Below are 10,321 nucleotides of genomic sequence, written 5' to 3'. Positions count from 1 at the left end.
AAAGCAAATATATCTGGCCCTTCTATGATGATGCAAGGAAACAGTCACTATTTTACAGGATACAGGCAAGGTCCCAGCTCTGACCATCTGCCTGCCACCTCAGGAACAGTATGAACAGAGAGATTCTGGGTTCCAGCCCTTGGCTTCCTGAACAATTGGACGAGCACTCAGCCCATCCTCATACCTGCTAGGGACCCAGCTGCAGCTAAGAATCAAAGCCCAGGTCTTTTTTTTCTAATGCAACATTGGAAGACACATTCAAGAGCCTCGCCTTCACCTTCCCCCTCCCTTTTCTTCTCCCCATGACTGTCAACTCTTTTGACTGAGTATGGTATCACTGAGATTGATTGCACAAGACTCACCTGAATGCCAGTCAAAATGTTTAACCTTCCATTCACCCACACACTCTGAGACACGTGATCTTCTTCAAACAGTCACCCTATGATTTGCAGGTACGGAAAAAGCGAACAGTGAGGCAGCAAAGTAAGTACAGGGCTTAAAATGAACTGAACTGAAATGTTCCATATATGCAGGTGTTGCTAAACAGCATATGATACACCTTATTTTACCTTCAACCCACAGTGACTTGATCACACCTCATTTGTAAAGTCTGGGTATGAATTCTTACAAACTCAATGTATTTCATTTATTCATATTGGTAAATCTTTCCTTAAGGAAGCTGTTCTGCTAAATATGTTAGGGCTGAGACAATGCCTGTAACTGTGCATCAGCATAAATAAAGGCCCTAAGAACGGGCCAGTTATTCCCACAGAACATGGACAAGAGATGAGCACCACACATAGCCAGGAAGCCTACCCTGCCCCAGAACCAAAAGCAATGTAACCACATTGGCCCAAAACAGCATTTGAGCTAATGGCAATTTGAGCCTATGGCAATACCCTTATTGATACCTAAACTATTTGGCAGGCTGCTGCTGCTGCTGCATTATACCAGGGGACAAAAAAAAAGGGCTTTAGTTCAGAAGCCCCAATCCATTGCACAGCAGAGAAGTAAGACACAGCATATTTTACAGAAAACCAGGCTAGTAAGAAAAGAATCCCTTAAAAAACAATTACTCTTACGGCATGACACTTTCTTTATGTGCACACACCCAGTCCCATTGTAATATCTAGCCAATTTCAGCCAATGAATATCCCAACTGTGGGGAAAATTTTGGTCATGGTGCAGACACTATTAGATCCCCAGAAGATGCAAATGTGAAATTGGATCTTCCTCAGTCCTACTACTCACAGAACTATTTGTAATTCAAGAGAGAGACATAAACTAGACAAGGTGTCCTGGCAGATCCACAAAAATGCTCACTTACTTCCTTTCCTGGTAGCCTTCTAGTTGCAAAAATGACAGCTCTGTTTTCCAGGCATGTGATACAGCAACTGCTGAAGACATTGAGTTTACCAAAGATACTCATTCCAGACAAAAAATCTCCATGCTACAGAATTTCTCAGATTTCCACCAATTCGTGCCATGGGCTTTTTCACTTTCATTGTCTCATTCTGCCACTAAAAAGTAGATATGAATCCATATTATTCTCACTATCCAGTTAGCAGTGCTCCTTGCTTTTAATTCCCAGCAGGATCAATTATCAATGAATAATTAACAAGAGTGCTTGAAAGCTCAGAAATACAGCCTAAGAACTCAAACGTTTTCAGATGAATGTATGTGCTTTATTAATCAATTTTACAGTGGCCAATCACAAACTACTTAGTTCTCTTTCTAATGGCCCAGATTAATACCAAAATATAAATGCCCTTGACAAATAATTCAGAAAGCCAATCATGTCACTGAGGCTACAGCTTTTTTTACCTCAGGATCAGCTTCAGCCTAAAAAATTAAGAAGTCATATATTTTCCACAAAACAACCCCAAAATTTAAAAATAACCTGGCTTTTAACTATGGATTTTGTCAAGTTTTTCCACTGTATTTTCTGTTCTTCGGAGCCACAATATGTAACAGTAGAAGTGATATGATAGAACAGATGACAGGACAGATTGCCATGTTATCTTTCAAAGAGCCAAAATAGATTCAGGGGTGGAAAGGAAGGAAACTTTCTACAGTCAGAAGTACTGACACTGATTTCCTATCTATGACTTACTTGGTAGGGTAGGTCCTTGTAACTGACTTGCTACCAGTAACATGGTCTATGACCTGCTGATGAGTAGTCTTAAAATAAGACCCTGCAGAAGTGCTCCTTCTCTGTACTAGGTAGGGAAAGTGCGTGTCACTGTACAGCTGCAAGTTCAAATCCCTTTTGATGGAACTGAATCTTGATGCCCTGTAGGCTCCGCTGGTGACTGTAGTACGAGGGTTGCCAGGCCTTCAACCCTGAAGCTGGAAGTCTGACTGTTTATTGAAGATGCACTGACAGCCTTAAACCCTCCCCACCGGCCTTGTGTCTCAGAAGTTTTCTTTAGGGAAATTGAGAATAACTGAGGTTTATGCAGATAACTTGTAACAACTTCTCTTAGCAACTCCAGCTGCTGTCATCTAAACTGGCAGGACTCTTCTTTTAGATTATTTTGCTGTTTCAGAATTTGTGGCCAGATTTGATTCTTCAGTTTCCCCTGTATCTTCTGTGTATCAGCTAGTGGTTTTGTGTACCGTCCCAGCTGAACGAAATGGTGCATACTTGTGTTGAGAGACACAAGCATCAGTTGATCCCTTCTAGTGCTGGTGGATTGTGTTAACCCTAACCACTGACAAGTTCCAGGGTACAAATAGTGAGTCACATCATAAATGTTGTTCTGCAGTTTCAGAACATGGAAATACTGTCAATAATTTTTTTCAGAAGTTGTCAAGAAGTTTTCAAAACTCAGGTTGGTGAGACATTAGGAAATATTTCTAAACTCTGTATGTCAGTCAAATGGCAACATTTGTGCTTGGAGGTCTACTGGACAAGGAACAGAGAAATTAAAGGTGGTGTTCTTCATAATAGACTGTAATTGGAGGGGCAAAAATATTTCAGAAATTTATCACTAAATTTATAGAATCCTTAAAAGAAAACCAAAATAGTTCATAGTTTCTGAACTATATAGAAATACATAATATTCAAAAGTTCAGCGAATGATTAATATATGTTTTAAGCATGTCGTGGACAAAAAAGTATTATCAGTGGTTATAACTGTAATGGCTCAACCAAAATATTAAGTACTTATGAAGACGTATGTTAACTCTTTACAAACTGTTGAAAGTTTACTTTAGTGCACCTGCTTAAGAGCTGGTAGTTAAATAACAATAACAACATTGTCTACACCAACTGGTCTGTACCTTTCTCAGATTTCAAAGCATCTGAATTTTCCTGGAATATTTCAAACTATGATTCTTCAAACATTCTGGTGGTTCCTGAAAGTTCTAGCAGAGTAGCAATCAATATCTAGAAACAGTGATGGAGCTTTGACAGTGATTGATCTCATTAAGGACAATGGAAAACTTTCTTGAGTTTAGTGGCATATGCACTCAGTCTGAAAAGAGTAAGTACTTGGTAACAAAACACAGGAAGTTGCCAAAATTTTCTATCTGTACTAAAAACGTCTTCATGCTTTTTCTTTTTTAATCTCCAAGCACGGTATGCAATGTTTACAGGAGCTAGTTATGTATTCAGAAAACGACCTTTCTATGGCTATCAAGACATATCCAGCCCAAGTGAAGCTCTTCACAGATGAAATACAAGTTTGGCATTATTTACTTAATTATTTCCATTAAAATGTAAATCTGAAAATTTGAAAGTAATACTCATTTTCCCTTTTTCTCCATATTTTCAAATTTTGTTATATTTTTAATAGGTTCATTTAAATGCATCTGGCATCTTTTCAATACCTCTCCTGTTGGAAAACACACAGAGAAAATCTGAAAGTTTTCTCATGCAGTATACCACAATCTTCAAATGTAGAGGTAATACAAGAATCATAACCCTCTTTCTTGATCCTCCTTTGCTCTCCAGCTCCACAAACAATTAAAATCCAGACCATTTGGAGGCATTCATCTGATCCAACATCTTGCTAGAACAAAGAGGTCAGAATCTGAATCCATACACAAGGGCTGTTTACTGAAACTGCCATTGTAGCAGACATTTCTTATTTACAGTGAGACAACTCTGGTCTCCACTGGTCATAGCCTGGTGATGCACTGCAAGGTGATTTCTCAACCAAACGCTACTGTTAGAGTCTCATAAGCTAATGGCAAATTAGGGATTCCAACTGCACGTGCAGCAAAGGAGAAGGCCTACTCCACACTCAGGTCTTCTGCCTTCTCAGAGATGGCTTTGTGCTGTGTTGGCTTTGGTTTTTGAGGAACCCCGATACGTACAGCCCATGGCAGAAGGTAGTACATAAACTTGAGGTTTGGTTTTGGGCCTTTTTAAAAGCAAAAACTTGTGTTGAAAAATTTTATAAACACCTACATTTTATTTTAGCTGATAAATGGGAGACAGAACAAAGAAGTGAAACCAGACAGCAAGCAGATTAAACGGCAAGAAGAAATACTATTTATAGTTAAATTTCCTTTTATGGACGGTAGCCTATTACTAAGTCTGGAAAAGGATGTTTACATGAGGTTCAAACACTCAACAACTAAACATAATTACAATAACATATTGTACCAGCTTGAGAACTATCAAAATTGCCAGTGCGGCCATTTCAGATATGTGTGTATCCATTTTTGCATGCACATCGTAATCTGAGACATCAGAAGGCACTGTTTTTCCTGTAATTATACAGACTGGCTTGTTTTGGCCAAAGTCCTTTGGTACTGTGAGCGGTATTTGTGGGGATAGAAACAAGTCGTATTTCATATCCTTAATTGCTCGTTCTAATTTATGAACAGGCTAAATGGGGGGTGGGAGGGAGCAAGCATGGCAGCTCCAGTACGTGCACCATAGTTCTTTTACAGCAACCAGCATTTGAACTGATGTATACAGCCACTACAAAAATTATGCTTATGTGAGAGTGATGCTTATGAGAGACTCCCACACATATTACACAAGAGGAGTTTGGTCCTAGATGGTAAGTGTTGGAGGTAGTGTGCTCATTCTCATCTTCCTCGCTGGTCCCAGACTTCAAGATCAGGAGTGAAGGCGCACAAAACAATTTGACATTTGAATTGTGCTAAACTTAGGAAGGGTGATAAAATTGTATCTTTTTCTTGGAAACTGATGGTCACCAGAAGAATTTGTGCCAGCAAACAAGTAATTTGATTAAGTCCAATGTATGTTTTCAGCTAACCAGCATTTAATTCACTATGGGCCTGCTCTCCATTACTTACCTCTCATCACTTAAGCTTTCCAAAGCAGAGTAAAACTGTGCTGTTCTAGTTTGGTAGCATTTCACATTCACTGCATGGTGAAAGGTTATGGTGAAAGGTTGCTGAGACCTAAGTCCAGGTGGTATCACAGGCCTTGGCTTGTTACACTGAGGATTTGCTAGGAATGCAGCTACATTGGTGCAAGTCCTCTGTATTGGCAGAGTAAACAACTGCACACAGTATGCATTGTTGCAATCCACCTTGGTTTCAAGCAGGAATTAAATTCTGCAACTCAGGCTAGGCAGAGGAATACTATACGGACACAATCCTTCTACCAAACATTGCAGGAGCACACAGCCCCACACAAATGGAGGGACTTAGCCCCTTCTCCTTCCCCATAGTAAACCCATCCCTGAGCTCTGTAGTTACAGCGTAGAAAAAGGATAGGATAGGATAGGATAGGATAGGATAGGATAGGATAGAATAGGAATTTTTGGTCAGTTCTTGCTCTGTCTCAGTTTTACATCTGAACATGAGGATGGATAAGCTTCAGACAGTTTAACGTTCTACATTACTTTATGATCCGTTTTTGCCTGGATCAATTTTGTTTAATTATAAAGTCATATAAGCTTTCCTTGCTGAATTTTGTGCTTTCCAAAAGACTAGTTGGGTGTGGCTAAATGTATTCATTGACTGTGTTTAATGAAACTGTGGAAATTAATGAGGGAAAAGGTTTGTCTTCTCTATCCTCCTTCCATAGCACTATTGCTCTTTCCAGTGTTCTTTGGAGTGTATTCTTCATAGGTTTGTCCAACCTGGTTATAAGCTTTTTTATTTAAAAAGAAGGAGCTGTACGAGGACACCACTTTGAGTGATGCTGGATAAACAGAGACTGTCTGTCAAAGCAGAGTTAACAAAAGTTTATTTGTTAGAACCACTAGACCTCAGGAATTCTGCTGTCATTTCAATCCTGCTATTTCTGAGCCCCAAAGCAATGGGAGCTTCACGTAGGTTTGCCAAAATTAGGAATGGATTCCCTCTGCATGACTTTTGTATATTATAGATTTGGCATTTCCACAACCTAACTAATATTTCTGCTCAAGCTAAAATATTTCACTGTTACAACAATCTGCCAGTGAAATCCCTTCTCTCTCACGTAGTTTCCAAGCCACTCTCTTTACCCAGACAAACCTCCACCAGTCTTACGTAGAAGATTTGTCTAGTATGAACACAAAGTGATTCACAGTGGTGATTGTTTCAGTGTTTAGCATATTATGTTTATAACAGCCTATAAAGATGACGTAAACCTTCAGCAAAAGTTTATAGCATGCCTTCTGACATTTTATTCAGCTGTTGCTCTGCTCACAACTCCCACTGAACTATGTATAGTGTTTTAGGTGTGGGCTTGCCAAAGCCTTGTAGGAAAGAACTAAAACCTCTCACTACTCTGGAATGATTTGTTGTATTACAGCTTAAAGCCATAATAAGGCCTTCAAGAAAGGCTCTGGAAGCCCTCAGTAGCTAAATCACTGTGATTCTGATGTCTCTTGGGACAAAGCAGCAGCCACAACGCCAGTACAATCTTTGCCACACAGAGGTGTGGAGAACAGGAGTTCCACCTGCCCTAATACCAAATGACAAGGAATTTGGTAAGCCAGAGCTGGCCACAGCCTGCTGGAGGCTGTGGGCAGAGTCAGAGAATACTCAACAATGCAATGCCACTATCTGAAGCCTGTTCCTGTCCGACATGGCAGCAAAGGTCTACAGTAACCACAGCCACAACCCTAAGACAATAGAGAGTAAAGTATCAAAAGCATCTATTTGTGACAATAGAGGGTAAAATATTAAAAACATCTCAATAAATTGTAGCATGACCCATTGGCTTCCAGGCCTAGCTGGAAAGGCCAGGAACATTACTTCCCCGACCCGCTCATCGCCACCTCCTATATGACCTCCCTTGTCACCACAGCTCAGTTAGCAGAACTGAGTGCACGAACACTCCCTATTCCACCACAGCACAAAGGCCTACGCTCTATTAACCGTCAGTGAGACCTAATGCTTCCAGGCACTGTTTGAAAACAGGTGCTAGGACTTTCAGAAAGTTCAGGCAGTCTAACTCCATCCTATACGTTTAGTGCGTGCTGAAGAGGACAAATGCACCAACCATCACAGAACAGATTTTGTATCACTTTTCTGCAGAACAAAAGCCTCTCCCAAATCTATTATCCTTTAAGAACTCAGATGTATAATGGAAGACATGAGTCACCTGGAGCTAATATAGTCAGAATAGTCAGAATAATGTAACTGCAGCTCATGTACAATGGTGCAACAATAAAAAGACTCACAACCATAAATATTTTTGTCACCACAGTATCTTCTGTGAATGTGGAGCAATGTAATCACATTCTTGACATCATGACTGGTATCAGTCTGTCTTATGACTGGGTTCAAAAGATATTGTCATAAAAGTTACACAACTGTCAGCCAACAATTATTCTTAACAGCAAATTTAATAAAATACTTTGGCATCCATTCCTGAAAGCCTAGAACTTACACAGCTTCTCCTCATCTATTCCATATGCACTTTGAAGGATAATATCACACTCTCCATCTCTGCTTATAGCTTCAACACCTGCAATTTTGCACAAAAAGAAGCTGCATCTTAAAGGCATAAGTGAATTTGTTTACAAAAATCAATAAAGACATGAAATCGAAGTTGGTGAAAACAGAGCAAGTGTGCTGTAAAGACCATTAGCTTTCCATACTACTGCCTAACTAATTTAAGGCTGAAACAGAATAATCATACTTTAAAAAGCAGATGACTTAATAAATACTTGCTTTTTCTGAATTAAACATGCAGTCTTAGTATCCAAGGCATAGTTTTAATATAACAAAAATATCCTAGACCCAGTGACTACAGGTCAGCGAAGAAATAGGAAATCCTGCCTTTGCTGGCATGAGAAAGTAAGTGAATGGGACTGTCCCCAGCCTAGCAAAGTTTCCTCCCTGGTAGCATTGAGAAGCTTCCTTGTGCTGAACCCAGTCTGGGATTAAACATGGGAGTTCAATTTCCAAAACTGTCAGTCAAGAACCTTTCACACAACCTAAACTCATTTTGAAGTGTTAAAGGAAATGTATGAAATAGAAGCAAGTCATTCAATGTTCACAAAATGCAGCTGATTTAAAGCGAACTCTATAACCTGTTGCGTGGGTTGACTTTTATCTCATGTGGGTTTACTTAGCAGAGCTAAAAATGTTAGCCAATACAAGGTTTGAGGCTGTCTCCTGAACAGATGCAGATGATAACCTTGTGAGCTCAGCTGTCTGCTCCAATCGCCTTGCAAACGATAGTGTGTTTCCAGCACAAGTTACAGGAATTTAGGCAGTTTGTTTGTACTAATAGAAATTGCACAACTATACACTTCTGCACGCAAATGCTGTGGAAGCACTGTGGAGGCTTCCTCACTGGGGCTCTAAATATGAGTTACCAGAACTCTGAATAAACTCTTCCCAAACAAAATAATCCTTCCATTCCTAGGGAGTAACTATGGCCCAGCAGTCTTTCTTTGCCCTTGGTACCACACATGCAACAAAGGTCATTCTCTTTCAGGATTTATTCAAAATCTTAAAATTTAGCCAAGCTGTTAACACTTTTTCTTTTTGTTCCCTTAACGAGGGGCTCACAATACCAAGTGTCATTTATTTTAAAGGCCCAGCTCCTGGAATCCTGTGATTATCCTCCCACATTTCCTTTACAAAGTTAAAGCACAGCGTATGCCAGTGCTTGGCAGTACTCTAAACCGATGATTTACGTGCTGAAGGCAGTCTATCCACAACAGCATGGAGTTCCACACAGGCTAATTCACCCTGCTGCACAGTTCAGCATATTGACACAGCATGTATTTACACAGTATGCATGTATACAGCAGTATTGATACAGTATACAGCAGGTAAAGTTCGGGCCTTCGTGACTCCACAGGAAAGCACATGAAATAAAAATCATCAAAAGAAGAAAGCAAATTCAACGAACCCCACTTTTCTTCTGGTTTTCATGATCAGGGGGCTAGATTCATTAGTTCTAAACCGGATGCTTGATTCTCTGCCATTCAAATAGGAGAGCATTTTAACAGCAAGCCCAGCCTGCCTCTACCTGCAATACTGCCAGCTCCTGCTGTCTTTAGGCCCTGTATCACTTTTTCTTTAGCCTAGAAGAGCTACGTTGTCAGAAACTCTCCATAACCAACATTAAATGTCACTGCTGAGTGACATGAAGTACTGGCAACTGCACAAAGGCTGAGTACCTGGTCTCCACAGTCCTCCAAACTCCTCCTGAACCCACAAACAGAAAGGCCCAGGGCGGAAAATCAAGTCCAAGACACTGAGTAAGCAGAGAATTCCTTCAATACCAGGCTACTGGGCCATTCCCCAAACTTTACCTAAGCATTTCAGCAATATGCTCTACAACCCTTTTAAATACCGTACGGCTCTGGATTACTTATGACTTCCCACTATTGTTCTCTTTAAAGAGTTCTGTTAGTGTACTATTGATACAGAGGTCAGACGCCCGGAGGACAGTGTAAATGGGAAGCATCCTGGTAGGAAAATGGGCTTAACGTTGCTTTTTAGCTACAACTCAGCATGAGAATTCTTTGTGGGGAAACTGAGGTGAACCGTGCAGTGTGATTTACTCAGCAGACAGAAATGTTAAACACATAAGTATACACACTCCATAGAAACATACAGACCCTGATCCCGCAATTGGATTCAACATTTCATCATGCATGTGTCCTTGCTAGTCATACTGAAGAGGGGGACAGGGGACCTCCCTGCTGCGGGGACGCCCGAGCCCGGCCCCCCCCCGGCCGCTCCCCTCACAGGGCCCCGCAGGATTTCCTGCCTCGGCAGCCCCTCAATTCCTGGAAACGATTTCTCCCTAGGGCAGGAAGGGCGGTGCGCTGCTGCCCGCCGCCCGAGGGGGCGAAAAGCCCCGTGGGGGCCACGGCGACACCCGTGCCGGGGCCGCAGGAGCCATCACACCTCACCTGAGCGGCGGCGCACACCACCA

The sequence above is a fragment of the Aptenodytes forsteri genome, unplaced genomic scaffold (genome assembly GCF_000699145.1).
Source record: "Aptenodytes forsteri isolate BGI_AS27 unplaced genomic scaffold, ASM69914v1 Scaffold349, whole genome shotgun sequence".
Classification (NCBI taxonomy): Eukaryota; Metazoa; Chordata; class Aves; order Sphenisciformes; family Spheniscidae; genus Aptenodytes; species Aptenodytes forsteri.
This window is presented reverse-complemented; position numbering follows the sequence as displayed.